Source organism: Meles meles, chromosome 1 (assembly GCF_922984935.1).
Source record: "Meles meles chromosome 1, mMelMel3.1 paternal haplotype, whole genome shotgun sequence".
Classification (NCBI taxonomy): Eukaryota; Metazoa; Chordata; class Mammalia; order Carnivora; family Mustelidae; genus Meles; species Meles meles.
The window spans coordinates 196,092,089-196,107,604 of NC_060066.1; positions in this window are offsets into that span (position 1 = coordinate 196,092,089).

The following is a 15,516-nucleotide window of genomic DNA, read 5'->3' on the forward strand; positions in this document are numbered from 1 at the left end:
AACACAGTATACAGTTGCCTCTGGGGTGCAGGGGGAATAGAGAAATGATGATTCTTTATACACTTTTTAGATTTTTTTATGACAAGATGTATGAAGTCTGTAACTTAAAAAAAATTATTGATTAATTGATTGATAAGTGAGGGGGAGCAGGAGGAACAAAGGGAGAAGGAGAGAGAAGTTACGCTGACTCCCAGCAGGCTCCCAGACCAACCTGGAGGGCACCCCCCACCAACTCAGTGATGTATCTCACAACCCTGAGAACAAGACCTGAGCTGAAATCAAGAACTGGACCTTAACCAAATGAGCCACCTAGGTGCTCCCCTCCCCAAAATTCTTTTAAAGAGAGAGGGAGAAAACATCCTGAAAAAAAAAAGAAAGAAAGAAAAAGTGCTAATCCCACTACCAAGGAAGAACCAATGATAACATATTGGGTTTTATTCTTTGCATATGTTTATTACATATTATATATTACTATTATATGTATATTCTGCCTTTTGTTTATGCTTATATTTGTAGTATATAAATTATAGTAACATGGGTTGCTTTTTCTACTTACTACATTTCACGATATTTTCATAATATTTAATATGCCTTAAACATAATTTTTTTAAAAAGAGTTTATTTATTTACTCGACAGAGAGAGAGCACAAGCGGGGGAGAAGCAGGGGCAGAGGGAGAAGCAGGCTCTCCACTGAGCAGGGAGCATGATGCTGGGCTCCCTCCCAGGACCCTGAGATCATGACCTGAGTGGAAGGCAGATGCTCAACTGACTGAGCCACCCAGGTACTCCTCCCTAAACATAATTTTTAATGACTTTATTTGAGAGAGAGAGAGAGCAAGAACGCTAGCAGGGTGGGAAGGGGAGGAGCAGAGGGAAAAGGAGAGAGAGAATCTCATGGAGCCTGATATGGGTCTTAATCCCACAACCCTGAGATTGTGACCTGGGCCAAAACCAGCGGTCTATTGCTCAAATAACTGAGCTATCCAGGTGCTCCTTTAATGATTTTTTTTTTTTAAAGTAAGCCTTATCTGCAATTGAAGTTTGAACTCATAAGCCCAAGATCAAGAGCTGCATGCTCTACCAACTGAGCCAGTCTGGCACCCCAAACATAATTTTTTAAAAGATTTTATTTATTTATTTGAGAGGGAGAGCATGCACACAAGTGGGAGGGGCAGAGGGGGGAGAAGAAAGAAATTGAAGCCGACTCTGCACTAAGCTTGGAGCCTACTTGGGGCTCAAACTCACAAGTGAGATCATGACCTGAGATGAAACCAAGAGTTGGACATCCAATCGACTGAGCCGTCCAGGTGCCCCCAAACATAATTTTTTTTCCAAAACATAATTTTTAATGGTTGCAGAATGCTTATGTGTGATATAATTCATTCCTTGATCTCTGCTGCTGGAAGATTAGGATTTTCATCCCAATTTTCCACTATAATATATCAAGATGAGATAAAGCTCTTAGCATAAAAAGTGTTATAATTTTTTAAAAAGATTTTATTTATTTATTTGACAGACAGATCACAAGTAGGCAGAGAGGCAGGCGGGGCGGGGGCGGGGGCTCGATCCCAGAACCCTGGGATCATGACCTGAGCCTAAAGCAGAAGCTTTAATCCACTGAGCCACCCAGGCGCCCCAAAGTGTTATATTTTATCTCTGATTCATTCCTTAGGTTAAATTTCTAGAAACAAATTCATGAGTTGAAGACTCTGAGCAAATATATTTATGACTCTTAATGCTAATTGTAAAAACTTCAAGAAGTTTATTTTTAACATTACTGATGCTTATCTTAGCTCGGGCTGCCATAACAAAATTCCATAGACAGGGTAGTCTAAACAATAGATATTTATTTTGTCACCATTCTGGAGGCGGAAGTCTGGATTAGTGTGCCAGCATGGTTGAGTTCTGGTAAGAGCTCTCTTCCTGGCTCTCAGATGGTCACCTTCTTGCTGTGTCCTTCCATGGCCAAGAGCCAGCAAGTAAGCTCTCTGGAGTCTTTCCTTATAAGGGTGCTTGTCTCATCATGAGGACCCCACCCTCACATCTTCATCTAAACCTAATTACTTTCCAAAGGACCCAATTCCAAATATCATTACATTACATTACAAGCACACAAATTTTGAGGGGATTCCAGTCCATAGCAACGTCTATGATGGAGCTAGTGCTGTGATTCAGGCAGGAGTACAGAGCTGAACACTGCCAGGATCGAACAGGTGAGGAAGATGGAAATAAGTATAAATTGCTCAGATAAGCAAAGAATCCTAAAATAGTCTGTCCAAGTCACTACTGGACAAAACTCCTCATGGCCCTCATTGTTCAGGTTGTGTTTGGACATACAATGGGTCATATTTGGTCTGCTGAAATACATTGTTCAGTCCTCTGGGCTTAACAAAAAGTTGAATAAATCGTTAAGCTTTAAAAGTTAGGAGATTTTTGTAAAATCCCCCAGTTGGGAATTATCTTAGGAAACAAGTAAGATATGTTAACAATGGGCCTCCATTCCTGGTGCCATCAGTAGGACTAAGTACCCAGGCTTGTCTCCTCCAGCTCTCCGTTCCCATAACAGTAACACCCAGACCACTTGACTCATTTACATCACTAGCCTGGTCTCTGCAGGAACCTGACTTTGAGACCTTAAGACAGGGTCAAGATTCCTTAACATGGCATTCAAGGCCTGTGATGGTTTTGTGCCTTCCCTTTCACAGTTACTTGCTTCTATTCTTGTTCACTTTTGCCCAAACACACCTTGTTCAAGGTTAAAGGATAAGGTCGTGGCAGAGTGGGAATTAGAACCAGGGTTTCTCATCTCACTATCTCTTTTAACTACCTCATCTGGCTCTTCGCTCATTAACTTGAGGTGGTTTTTTTTTTTTTTTTTTTTTTTTTTATTTGACAGACAGAGATCACAAGTAGGCAGAGAGGCAGGCAGAGAGAGAGGGGGAAGCAGACTCCTCGCGGAGCAGAGAGCCCGATGTGGGGCTCAATCCCAGGACCCTGGGATCATGACCTGAGCCGAAGGCAGAGGCTTTAACCCACTGAGCCACCCAGGCACCCCTCGTGGATTTTTTTTTAAGATTTTGTTTATTTATTTGAAAGACACAGTGAGAGAGGGAACACAAGTAGGGAGAGTGGGAGAGGGAGAAGCAGGCTCCCCGCTGAGCAAGGAGCCCAATGTGGGGCTCAATCCCAGGACCCTGGGATCATGAGCTGAGCTAAAGGCAGACACTGAGCCACCCAGGTGCCCCGAGATTTCAGGGGGTTTTTGATGGCTGTATAATATTCCATTGTATATACACACCACATCTTCTTTATCCATTCATCTGTTGATGGACATCTAGCTCTTTCCACAGTTTGGCTATTGTGGACATTGCTGCTATAACCATTCAGGTGTGTGTGCCCCTTCGGATCACTACATTTGTATCTTTAGTGTAAATACCCAGTAGTGCAATTGCTGGGTCATAGGGTAGCTCTATTTTCAACTTTTTGAGGAACCTCCATACTGTTTTCCAGAGTGGCTGCATCAGCTTGTATTCCCACCAACAGTGTAGGTGGGTTCCCCTTTCTCCACATCCTATTAATCATTTTTTAAAGTAGTCTGTACGCCCAACAAGGGGCTAACTCATGATCACAAGATCAAGAGTCATATGATCTTCCAACTGAGCCAGCCAGGGACCCCTCTTATTATATTCTTTAGTCCCGTATCTTATTAGGACACTCTATAAAGTGACAACCTGATCTGATTATACTACATAAAATAGTTCAGTCTTGGCCGTTTTATATCCCCTTAACCTGATTTATTTTTCTTCCACAAACTTGTTTGTGTAGAACTTCCTTCTACAAACTTGTTTAATTTTCACCTTTCTCACATTATGGAAACTCCAGGAAGGCAGGACTTTGTTTGGTTTTCTGTTGTATTCTAGAACCTAGCACAGTGCCTGGAATAAAAGAGGCATTCAATAACTGTTTGTTTTAATATATTAATGAATAGATAAGTGAATTATACATGCCTAGAAGAATCCTACTATTTCACAGACCAGGTGATTTTCAATTCATAACATCTTTCTCCCACAAGTTATGGAAACTTTGTTTTTAGGACTAGAGATACTGAGAATGGAATGAGAAACTTAGAGGCACCAACTACAGGAACACTTCCAGCATCGTCAGGAAACTGATGGCAATGCCAGAATCTTCTGACCTCAATCTGTTTGGAAGGATGGAGGAAGATACACCAGACATAAGAGCATAGGGATTAAGTTGATAAGAAACATTCAGAATGTATTTCATCAGGGTCTTTGAGTTAATGATCACAGGAGAAAACTCTTAAGATGTTTCCCCAGCTTACAATCCAACTTATGGAAACTACCCCATATATAAGAGGGGACTATAGCCATGCTCTCCTGGCCCCGGCCCTTTAGACTAAGTGGGGTTGTCTGATTCGAGCTGGGCCTGAGTCATTCCCAAGAGCTGGAAATTTGCAAAGTAGACTCTTCATAGATCTGAGTCACAGTTCTGATCAACAGCTGTGTTAAAATGCAGATTACTGTGGGTTCCGGGGTGGCTCAGTCAGTTAAGTGACCAACTCTTGGGTTCAGCTCAGGTCATGATCTCCTGGTTGTGGGATTGAGCTCTACGTCAGGCTCCACGCTCAGCGCAGGGTCTGCTTGAGATTCTCTCTCTCTCCCTCTCCTTCTGCCCCTCCCTCTACTCTCATGTATGCTCTCTCTAAATAAAATCTTTTAAAAATGCAGATTACTGGACCTTGCTCAATATTCTAATTCATGAGATCTGAGGTAGAAGTTAGAATTTTCCATTTTTAAAAAGCATCCCCAGGGGCGCCTGGGTGGCTCAGTGGGTTAGGCTTCTGCCTTCAGCTCAGGTCATGATCTCAGGGTCCTGGGATCAAGCCCCGTGTCCAGCTCTCTGCTCGGCAGGGAACCTGCTTCCCCCTCTCTCTCTGCCTGTCTCTCTGCCTACTTATGATCTCTGGCTGTCAAATAAATAAATGAAATCTTTAAAATAAATAAATAAATAAATAAAATAAAAAGCATCCCCAGTGATCAAAATGTTAAAGCTGGGAGCTAGAGGAATTGTTCTGTCCACTAAAACAGCCACTAAACTGGCAAATATGGTCAGAATAAACGTTTTGGAATGCTGGAATCTGATCAAATATGTATGGCAACCAGGAGACAGCTTAACAAAGAAAGAGGCTGCTAAATTTCAGTGTTTAAAGAAATTTTTGTCAGGGATACCTGGGTGGCTTTATTGATTAAGTGTCAACCTTCAGCTCAGGTCATGATCCCAGAGCCCTGGGACCGAGTCCTGAGTCAGGCTCCCTACTCAGTGGGGAGTCTGTTTCTCTCCCTCCTTGCCCGCAGCTCCTGCTCTCTCTCACTCTCTCCCCCTCTTTCTCAAATAAATAAAACCTTTTTAAAAAGTAAAGAAATCTTATCAGGTATTGGCTGATTGCTGAGATAACAGAATAGCGACATCAGGGACCACACATGACAAAGAATGCATTCCCTGGAAGGATAGTTTGGAAAAGCCGCTAAACAAACAGACCACCAGAGGCTACGCAGGTAATTATAGCTCAGTGAGGGAGGTGTGATGGTTAGTCTCACGTGTCAGCTTGTCTGGGTGCCTAACATTTGGTTAAACCTTATTCCTTCTGTGTCAATGAAGGTGTTTCTAGATAAGATTAACATTTGAAAAGAAGACAAGCAAAGCAGAACAGCCTCTCTAATACCGAGGTGCTCCCAACCAACTGACTGCCTGAATAAAACAAAAAGGTTGACCTTTACACAGATAAGAGGGAGTTTTCTCCTCCCTAGTTGCCCTGAGCCAGAATAGCAGTTTGCCTGCCTTTTCTCTTGGATGAGAAATACACCATCCTGGTTCTCTAACTTGCTGATGCAGACACTGGGATTTGTCAGTGTTCAAAATTGTGTGAGGCAATTCCTTGTAATAAACTTCTTTCCCTGTATATAATATAGAGAGAGACCCTATTGGTTCTGTTTCTCTGGAGAACCCTGAGAAATATGGATTTTGGTACTGAGAATCGTCCTAGAGCAGAAATTTAAATATGAGTTTCTGAATTGATTCTAGGGGTTCTGGAATTGGCTCTTCACTCTTATTAGACTTAAAGACACTAATGACTCTATTTCTAGTAGTAAAGATTGTGCTGATAGTCCATGTATGATCTGGCAATAGACATATGCAAAATATTGCCACTAGATACTTTTAAGATTCTATTTATTTATTTGACAGAGATCACAACTAGGCAGAGAATCGGGCAGAGAGAGAGGAGGAAGCAGGCTCCCCACTGAGCAGAGAGCCCAACGCAGGGCTCAATCCCAGGACCCTGGGATCATGACCTGAGCAGAAGGCAGAGGCTTTAACCCACTGAGCCACCCAGGTGCCCCAACTAGATACTTTAAATCAATTAGTTATAAGAAGTAAAGATCTGAGTGACTGTAGATATGACACTTTTGAACATTCCTGTCAAACTAAGAAATACAGTGAGATTGGCTGGTTACCCCTAATGTCACTGGACAATGTGGGAGGAGAAAAGGATGAGTGTGGGGATGCAAATTAACACATTCCCTGGTATCTAGTATGTAGCTATCGAGCTGGCAAATGCTTTTCTCTCCATACCTGTCAAGAAGGACCTCCAGAAACAGTTTGCTTTCAGTTGGTGTGGTGGCTAATTTTTATGTATTGATTGAACTGGACCACAGGGTACCTGGATATTTGGCTAAACAATTTCAAGCTGAGTCTATGAGGGTGTTAGAGTGTTTCCAGATGAGATTAGCATTTACTCACTGAGTCAAGCAGATTGCCCTTCCCCATGTGAATGAGCACCATCTAATCCACAGAGGTCCCAAGTAAAACAAAAAGGCAGAGGAAGGGAGAATTTTCTCTTTGCCCTAAGTACTTAGTTGGGACATAGGTCTTCTGTACTTAAATCAGGACTTACACTATTGGTTTTCTTGATTCTCAGGCCTTTGACCTCAGGCTAATACTGCATTACTGGCTTTTCTGGGTCTCCAGTTTGCAAATGGCAGATCGTGGAACTTCTCAGCCTCCATAATGGCTGAGCCAATTCTATGCATGCTATTGGTTCTGTTTCTCTGGAGAATCCTGACTACTATATACAGCTGTTGAGGCCAGCAATAGACCCTCACTGTTCTCCATCAGGAATATACCAGTTCTCCAACGCTATGTCAAAATTTGATTCAAGGAAAATTGATCACTGTCTTAGCCCATTTGGGCGGCTGTAACAAAATGCCATAGACTGGGTAGCTTATAAACAACAGAAAATTTTTTCTCACAGTTCTGGTGGCTCAAAATCCAAGATCAGACAGACAGCATGGTTAGGTTCTAGTGAGATCCCTTTTCCAGGTTACTGACTGTTGGACTTTTCATAGTATCCTCACCTGGCAGAAAGAGAGTGAGAGAGTTCTCTGGGGTCACGTTTATGAGGGCACTAATCCTATTCTCATCACTTTCCAAAGGCCCCACCTTGTAATACCATCACACAGGGGGTTGTAATTTCAACATATGAATTTTGAGGGGTATGAACATTCAGGCCATTACAGTCACCTTTCCCTTCCATGAGCTATCACACTGGTCCATCACATTGATGACATCATGCTAATGAGACCTAGTGAGCAAGAAGTAGCAACTGATCTAGCCTTATTGGTAAGACATTTGTGTGTGAAAGGGTGGGAAATAAATCTGACAGAAATACAAGGGTCTTCTACCTTTGTGAAATTTCTGGGGATCCAGTGATGTGGGGCATGCTGTGGTAGCCCTTCTAAAATGAAGGGTAAGTTGTTTCATCTGTCCCTCCTACTGTTAGGGCCAATTTAATGTTAAAACCTGTTTAACTATTAGGGTCTGCTTAGCCAGAGCAACTCCATATTGCCTAGGTAGCCATATTGTTGTTTACATTCACGGACTTCATTCTGGGAATAAACGCCCTCGTAGTTCCTGGTATGGTTCCGGGTATCGATTCCGGGAGTAAATGCCTTAACAATAGAAGTCACGTACCTTGGGTCTGCGGTTATGCCCTATAAAACCAGCCTGTGAGATCTGGAGGGGGTCACTCTCTTCGGAGGCGGCCCTGGCCGGTCAGTCTAACTTCTAATGCTTGGCATAGAATAAGGCTTTGAATAACTTTCACTTTGTCTCAGTCTCGTTCCTTTGATAATGGACCCCAAACACGACAACCAAAACAGAGGCATAACCCTTAGTAGGACTTTTTGGGGTTTGGAGGCAGTGCTCTTCATTTGAGTGTATTAGTCCACCTTTGTGCTGAAAAACCTGATGAGCTGCTCATTATGAGTTGGGGTCAGAGCAAGAGAGAAGACCAGGCTTCTCCATTTGGGTCATACTTGGGTCATCCAGCAGACTCAATGGTGCTTAAAGTGTCAGTGGCATATGGGGAGGCTGTTTGGAATCTTTGGCAGGCCCATATAGATGAATTGCAGCGCAGGCCCTTAGGGTTTTGGAGTAAAACTCTGCTATCCTCTGCTGACAACTACTCTCTTTTTGTGAAATAGCTCTTGGCCTGCTCTTGGGCCTTAGAGGAAATGGAATGCTTAGTCATGGACCAACCAAATTACCGTGATACCGGCAGTGCCCATTATGAACTGGCTATTTTCTGACTCACCAAAGCTATAAAGCTGGGCATGCACAGCAGCATTTTATCATCAAATGAAAGTGGCACAGATATATGATTGGGCCTGAGCAGACCCAGAAGGCACAAGTAAGTTACATGAAGTATCCCAGATACCTGTGGTTCCACTCCGGTTACATGACTTTCTCTTTCCCTGCCTGTATCTGTGGCTTCGTGTGGAGTTTCCTATAATCAGTTTACATAGAAAGAAAAGACTCAGGCCTGGTGTGTAAATGGTTCTGTGCAATATGTAAGCACCAACTGAAAGTGGACAGCTGTGGGACTATAGCCCTGTTCTGGGACATCATGAAGGTCAGCAATGAAGGAAAATACTCCCAGTGGGCCGAACTTCAAGTATTGCCCCTGGTTGCTCACTTTTTTTGGAAGAAGAAATAAGGCTAGACATGCAATTATAAACTGGTTCATGGGCTATGGCCAATGGTTTGGCTGGATATAAGGGACTTGGAAGGACTATGATTGGAAAATTGATGACGAGAGAATTTGGGGAAGAGGTATGTAGATAGACCTCTCTAAGTGGGCAAAAAAATGTGGAGATATTTGTGTCATATATGAATGCTCACCAAAGAGTAACCACAGCAAAGGAAATGTTAATAATCAAATGGATAGGATGACCTATTATGTGGATACCAGACAACCTTTTTCTCCAGCCACCCCGTCATCACTTAATGAGCTCATCCATAAAGTGGCCATGGTAACAAGGATGATATGCCTGGTCTCAGCAATACGAACTTCCACTCACCAAGGTCAACCAGGCTATAGCTACTGTTAAGTGCCAAATCTGCCAGCAGTAATGACCAACACTGACCTTCTGATGTGAGACCATTCCCTAGGGTGATCACCCAATGGTAGTAGGTTGGTTACATTCCATCATGGAAGGAGCAGTGTTTGGTTCTCACTGGAATAGACACCCTGGATAACAAAGTTGTCTTCCTTGCATGCAATGCTTTTGCTAAAACCATCATCCATGGGGTTACAGAATGTGTTATGTACCATTATAATGTTCCACACAGCATTGCTTCTGGTCAAGGAGCTCACTTGGCAGCAAATGAAGTGTAGCAATGGGCCATGCTTATGGAGTTCACTGATTTTATCATGTTCCCTACCATCCTGGAGCAGCTGGCTTGATAGGAGAGTGGAATGGCCTTTTGAAGGCTCAGTGCTAGCTGTGTGACTTTAACTTGCAGGGTGGGGGCAAGGTTCTTCCAAAAGCTGTATATACTCTGAGTCAGCAGGGCTCAATCTCATGACCCCGAGTTCATGACTTGAGTTAAACCAAGAGTTGGATGCTTAACTGACTGAACCACCCAGGTGCCCCTTGAATAGATGTCTCTTAAAGAAGGTATACAAATGGACAATAAGCACACAAAAGATGCTCAATATCATTAGTCATCAAGGAAATGCAAATCAAAACCCTAATGTCATACTATTTCAGAACCACTAGACAGGTAGAATCAAAAAGCCAAAAATAACAAATTTTGGTGAGGCTACAGGGAAATGGGAACTCTTGTACATTGCTGATGGGAACATAAAAGTGCTGCAGCTGCTGTGGGGAAAAAAGTTTGGTAGTTCCCCCATAAGTTGAACATGGAATTGCCATGTGACTCAGCAATTCCTCTCCTAGCTATGTATCCAGAAGAACTGAAAGCAGGTGTCCAAACAAGTACTCCTATGTGAATGTTTTAGCAGCACTATTCATAATAGCCCCCCCCCAAAAAAAAGAAGAAGAAGAAGGAAATGAGCCAAAGGGCCATCAACTGATGAATGGATAAGCAAGTACTCCATACAATGGAATATTACTCTGCCATAAAAAATGAATGGAGCACTAAAAATATGCTACATGGATGAACCCTGCAAGCATTATGTTAAGTGAAAGAAGCCAGATTCAGAAGGTCACATCTGTGATTACATTTAGATGAAATATTAAGAATAGGCAGGTTGTTAGAGGCAGAAAGCAGACTAGTAGTTAGGTGCGTGGGGGGAATGAAGAGTGACTGTTTAATGGATATGGAATTTTTGAGGTGATGAAAATATGTCAAAAGACTAGAGGTGATGTTTGCCCAACATTGTGAGTGTACCAAATGCCACTGAATTTCATACTTTATATGGTTAATGATTAATTTTATGTGAATTTCACCTCAATTAAATAAGAGTGATGAGCAAGAGGGAATCTGTGCGGTCTTGGTGAGTGGAAGTCCGTATTGTGAGGTTGCGCCAGGTGGCACCAAGTGAAGCAGTAGCATGTGTGTCCCCGTGCTTCTTTGTTCCTTTGCCTGCTTGAAAACTTTTGGTTCATTTCTAGTGCTTGAAGTTAAGATTTGTCAACGTGGGATACAAGGAGTTTAAGTGTTTTCTGCTCTAATAAAGGAGTCTACCTAAAAAGAAAAGGGAAAGGAGGAAGAGAGGGAGGGAGAGAGGATGGAAAGAGGGAAGGAAGAAGGAAGGACTGAGGAGTAGGACATAGCGAGTAAGCTTATAAGTGGCCAACCCAGCTCTCGGAAGATTGGTAGAAACTAGCACCCTACCGCCAATTCCTCCCCATCACTCCCCCCATCCTCCACATGAACAGGCTGAACTATTGTCAATTCCCAATAACTCGTGGTATCTCTCAATGCCAGACTTCTTCAAATGCTGTCACTCAGCCTTGAATGTCACCCCATTCCTTTTACCTGGCCTGTGATACCTCTTCTATCATGAGGTCCCTTTGAGTCCCAGGTCTGGGTGGAATGCCTGTCCAGGGTCCTTCTTCCAGAACTCTTCTCTCACTCCCATTAGAACACTTCCCACATTATTTAACCACTTGTTTTTCCTAATAGGCTATGGGTTCCACAAAGACAGGAGATGTGGGATGCCTGTTTGGCCCAGTGGGGAGAACATGCAGCGCTTGTTCTCTGGGCCATGAGTTCAAGCGCCATGTTGGGTGCACAGCTTTAAAAAAAAAAAAAAAAAAGATAGGAGCTGTGATTGTTTTGTAGTTGTATTCTCAGTGCATGCCAAGTGGCCAGCATGTAGTAGATGCTAAATATAATTTTTAATGAATACATTTTTAAAATCTGAAAGTGGAATATGTAGATTATACAGCATTGCATATTCAAGAACAGTGGAATGACCCAGGGTCCTCTTTATAGGAATTAAACAAAAGGTGACCCAGAATAGATGTCACCCTTAAACTGGAGTGTACTGCTTGATGAGCAGGGTGTGGGCTGAATTTTAATCTTCCCTGGCCGCTTTAGTTAGGTGTCCTTATGCAGTGAACAACCTGCCCAACCATATCAACAGATCTGCAGGGATCCTTTAAACCAGTGGTTCACAGCTCTGGTCACATATTGGAAAAGCGGGGGTGGGGGGGAGCATTTTGAAAATACCCAAGATCGCACCTTGGTCTCAGAGATATTGGTCCTGAGGCTTTGGCTTAAATTTAAAACTCTCAGGTATTTTGATGTGCTGCCTGGGTTGGGAATTACAACTTTGGACTTTCTGATGTGAAAATTTCAAACCAGACTCCATTGCAAATGTGTGTTTGCATCATCTAGGCAAGCACTGACATACCGATAGGGTTCCTGATGCAACCAAAATGCTAATGCCAATGCCAACACCAACCAGTGGCACTTCTACATTTACTTCCTGCGACCTTCACCATTACCACTCATTCCCAGATGTTCAGGCGTGCCCCCAACTTGTCCCACGTTTTCATGGGGGAACTAATAATGGGCAGTTGAACCACTACACTGGGATTGCAACCTAAGTCTGTAGGAGCAGGAGCTTTTCTTTTTTCTTTCTTTTTTAAGATTTCTTTTATTTTTGAGAGAGAGAGAGAGAGATTGAGAGAAACAGCATGGGTGTGCGCAAGCAAGGGGGAGGGGTAGAGGGAGATGCAGACTCCCCATTAAGCAGGGAGCCTGATGCAGAACTTAATCCCAGGACCCTGGGATCGTGACTGATCAAGACAGATGCTTAACTGACTGAGTCACCCAGGTGCCCCTGTGGGAGCAGGAGCTTCGAAGGAAAGTTCTTGCTCAGTAGAAACCTGGTTGTATCACCTTGAGAAACTTCACAATTCCCTGCTTCGGTTACTTTGCTTATGAAATTGGGCGATGGGCATTAAGGAAGGCACGTGATGTGATGAGCACTGGGTGTTATACACCCAGTGTATAAATTACTGATAAATTACTGAACACTACATCTGAAACTAAGTATGTACTATATGTTAGCTAATTGAATTTAAATTTAAAAAAATGAATGGCATGGATCTGTTTGCCAGATCTCATGAGGTTTAATGAGCAAGTAATTATGACATATTCATAAGTATGTATTTTTGTGCAATTGTTAAATAACTTCCATAACTTCATTGTGTAAAATTCCATAGAAATCTTAAAAAAAATCACTCCAATAATTTTGACACAGATGGTTATTGAAGCTGCTTCAACAATCTGCTCTTGCAGTTGTCAGAGCTTCTCTGGTCCCTGCCTTTCCTGAGTTTTGTTTAAGTTTTCTTGAGATTCTGAGACAATAGCCACTGTTCTTTAAAAAATATCTCTTTTTCTCCTCTGTAAGCCAGACTGTGCTGGTTATCTGTTACTTGAAAACAAAAGGATTTTATTCCAGGGAATGCTGTGTTCTCAATGTTAATATGGTTTGTAGAAGAATAATCTTTTTTTTTTTTTTAGATTGTATTTATTTGACAGACAGAGATCACAAGTAGGCAGAGGCCTCTCTGTAGACTCTCAGGTAGAGAGAGGAGGAAGTAGGCTTCGCAGAGAGCCCGATACGGGGCTCGATCCCAGAACCCTGGGATCATGACCCAAGCTGAAGGCGGAGGCTTTAACCCACTGAGCCACCCAGGTGCCCCATGTAAAAGAATAATCTTAATGTATGTTTTAATTCTGAAATAGCATTCATATGAAGAACTATATTAGATAGATGTATTATTATAATAATCTGCTTTTATAAAAGTGTTCTATGCCCAAGAATGCTAGCAAATGTCATGAGAAACTACATGTATGGTGGTCCTCAAACTTCAGTGGACATTAGAATCACTTGGGGAAGCTTGTTAAACAGATTTCTGGGTTCAATCCTCAGTTTTAGCCATCTGTGATGGAGCCTGAGAACTTGCCTTTCCAACGAGTTCCCAGGCAATGCTGATGCTGCTGACTTGTGGGCAGTTTAAGGACCCCTGCTGCAGGGGTTCCTGGTGGCTCAGTTGGTTAAGCATCTGCCTTTGCTCAGGTCATGATCCTGGGGTCCTGGGATTAAGTCTCTCCTGGGGCTCTTTGCTCAGCAGGAGCCTGCTTCTCCCTCTGTCTGTCATTCCCCCTGCTTGTGCTCTTTCTCTCTGACAAACAAATAGTCTTTAAAAAAAAAAAGAAGAAGAAGAACCTCTGCTGTAGTATTTTCCAAATTCCAAGAAACACCTGGGGTCCTTCTGGGGTATTTTATGACCTGTGCTATGTGTCTGTGGTTACTGGTTTAAATCACATAAATTGAGGCTCCTGGGTGTCTCAGCTGGTTAAGTCTCTGCCTTCGGCTCAGGTCATAACCTCAGGGTCCTGGATTTGAGCCCCACATTGGACTCTCTGCTCAGCGGGGAGCCTGCTTCCCCCTGTCACTCTCTCTGCCTGCTGCTCTGCCTACTTGTGATCTTTGTCAAATAAATAAAATCTTAAAAAAAATAAATCACATAAATTATCTTAGGATTTTAAGAAAGATATATTTATTTTTTATTTTTAGATTTATTTATTTAATTGTCAGATCGAAAGAGAATACAAGCAGGGGGAGAGGCAGGCAGAGCAGGCAGAGGGAGAAGCAGGCTCCCTGCCAAGCAAGGAGTCCAGTGCAGGACTCCATCCCGGGATCCTGGGATCATGACCTGAGCAGAAGGCAGCCCCTTAACCGACTGAGCCACCCAGGCGTCCCTTAGAAAAATTTATTTATACAAATATATTTAAGAGATTTTTTTTTTTTTGGTAAAGATTTTATTTATTTGACAGACAGAGATTAGAAGTAGGCAGAGAGAGAGGAGGAAGCAGGATCCCTGCCAGAGAGCCCGATTCAGGGCTCGATCCCAGGACCCCGGGATCATGACCTGAGCAGAAGCAGAGGCTTCAACCCACTGAGCCGCCCAGGCGCCCCGAAGAGATATTTTCAAACTGTATTTTTAAATAATATTTGGATCTTGCTTTTATTATAGCAAGATAGAAAAAATTAACCACAGGTTATGTCACAACAAACAGACCACGAGTTACCACTTTCATGAAATTTCAGGTAGAAATTAAGCTGCACCAAAAATTATTCATTTTATCTTCCTAAGAATTCAAGCTTACTCTTCATCTTCCACTTTTTGCTTGCTTTATTTGATCATTATTAAAGTGATTTTAATTTAAAATAGATCTCAAGAGCAGATGGTATACTCAGGAACATCCCTTCTAATAGATCTATTGCGGATTAGAAATCATGAGAACACTATCATCTACAAACTTAAGGGATTTTGTAAGCCTTTTAGTAGGGCCGGGTAGGGGGAGGCTCACAAAAATGCAAAATGGAAGATGTTACTTGTTCAATTAAAAATTTTAACTTTTCGGGGCACCTGGGTGGCTCAGTGGGTTAAAGCCTCTGCCTTCAGCTCAGGTCATCCCAGCGTCCTGGGATTGAGCCCCACGTTGGGCTCTCTGCTCAGTGGAGAGCCTGCTTCCCTTCCTCTCTCTCTCTGCCTGCCTCTCTGCCTACTTGTGATCTTTGTCTGCCAAATACATAAATAAAATCTTAAAAAAAATTTTTTAACTTTTCAAACTTTGTACTGTTGTAAAGTTAAAAAAAGAAGGGG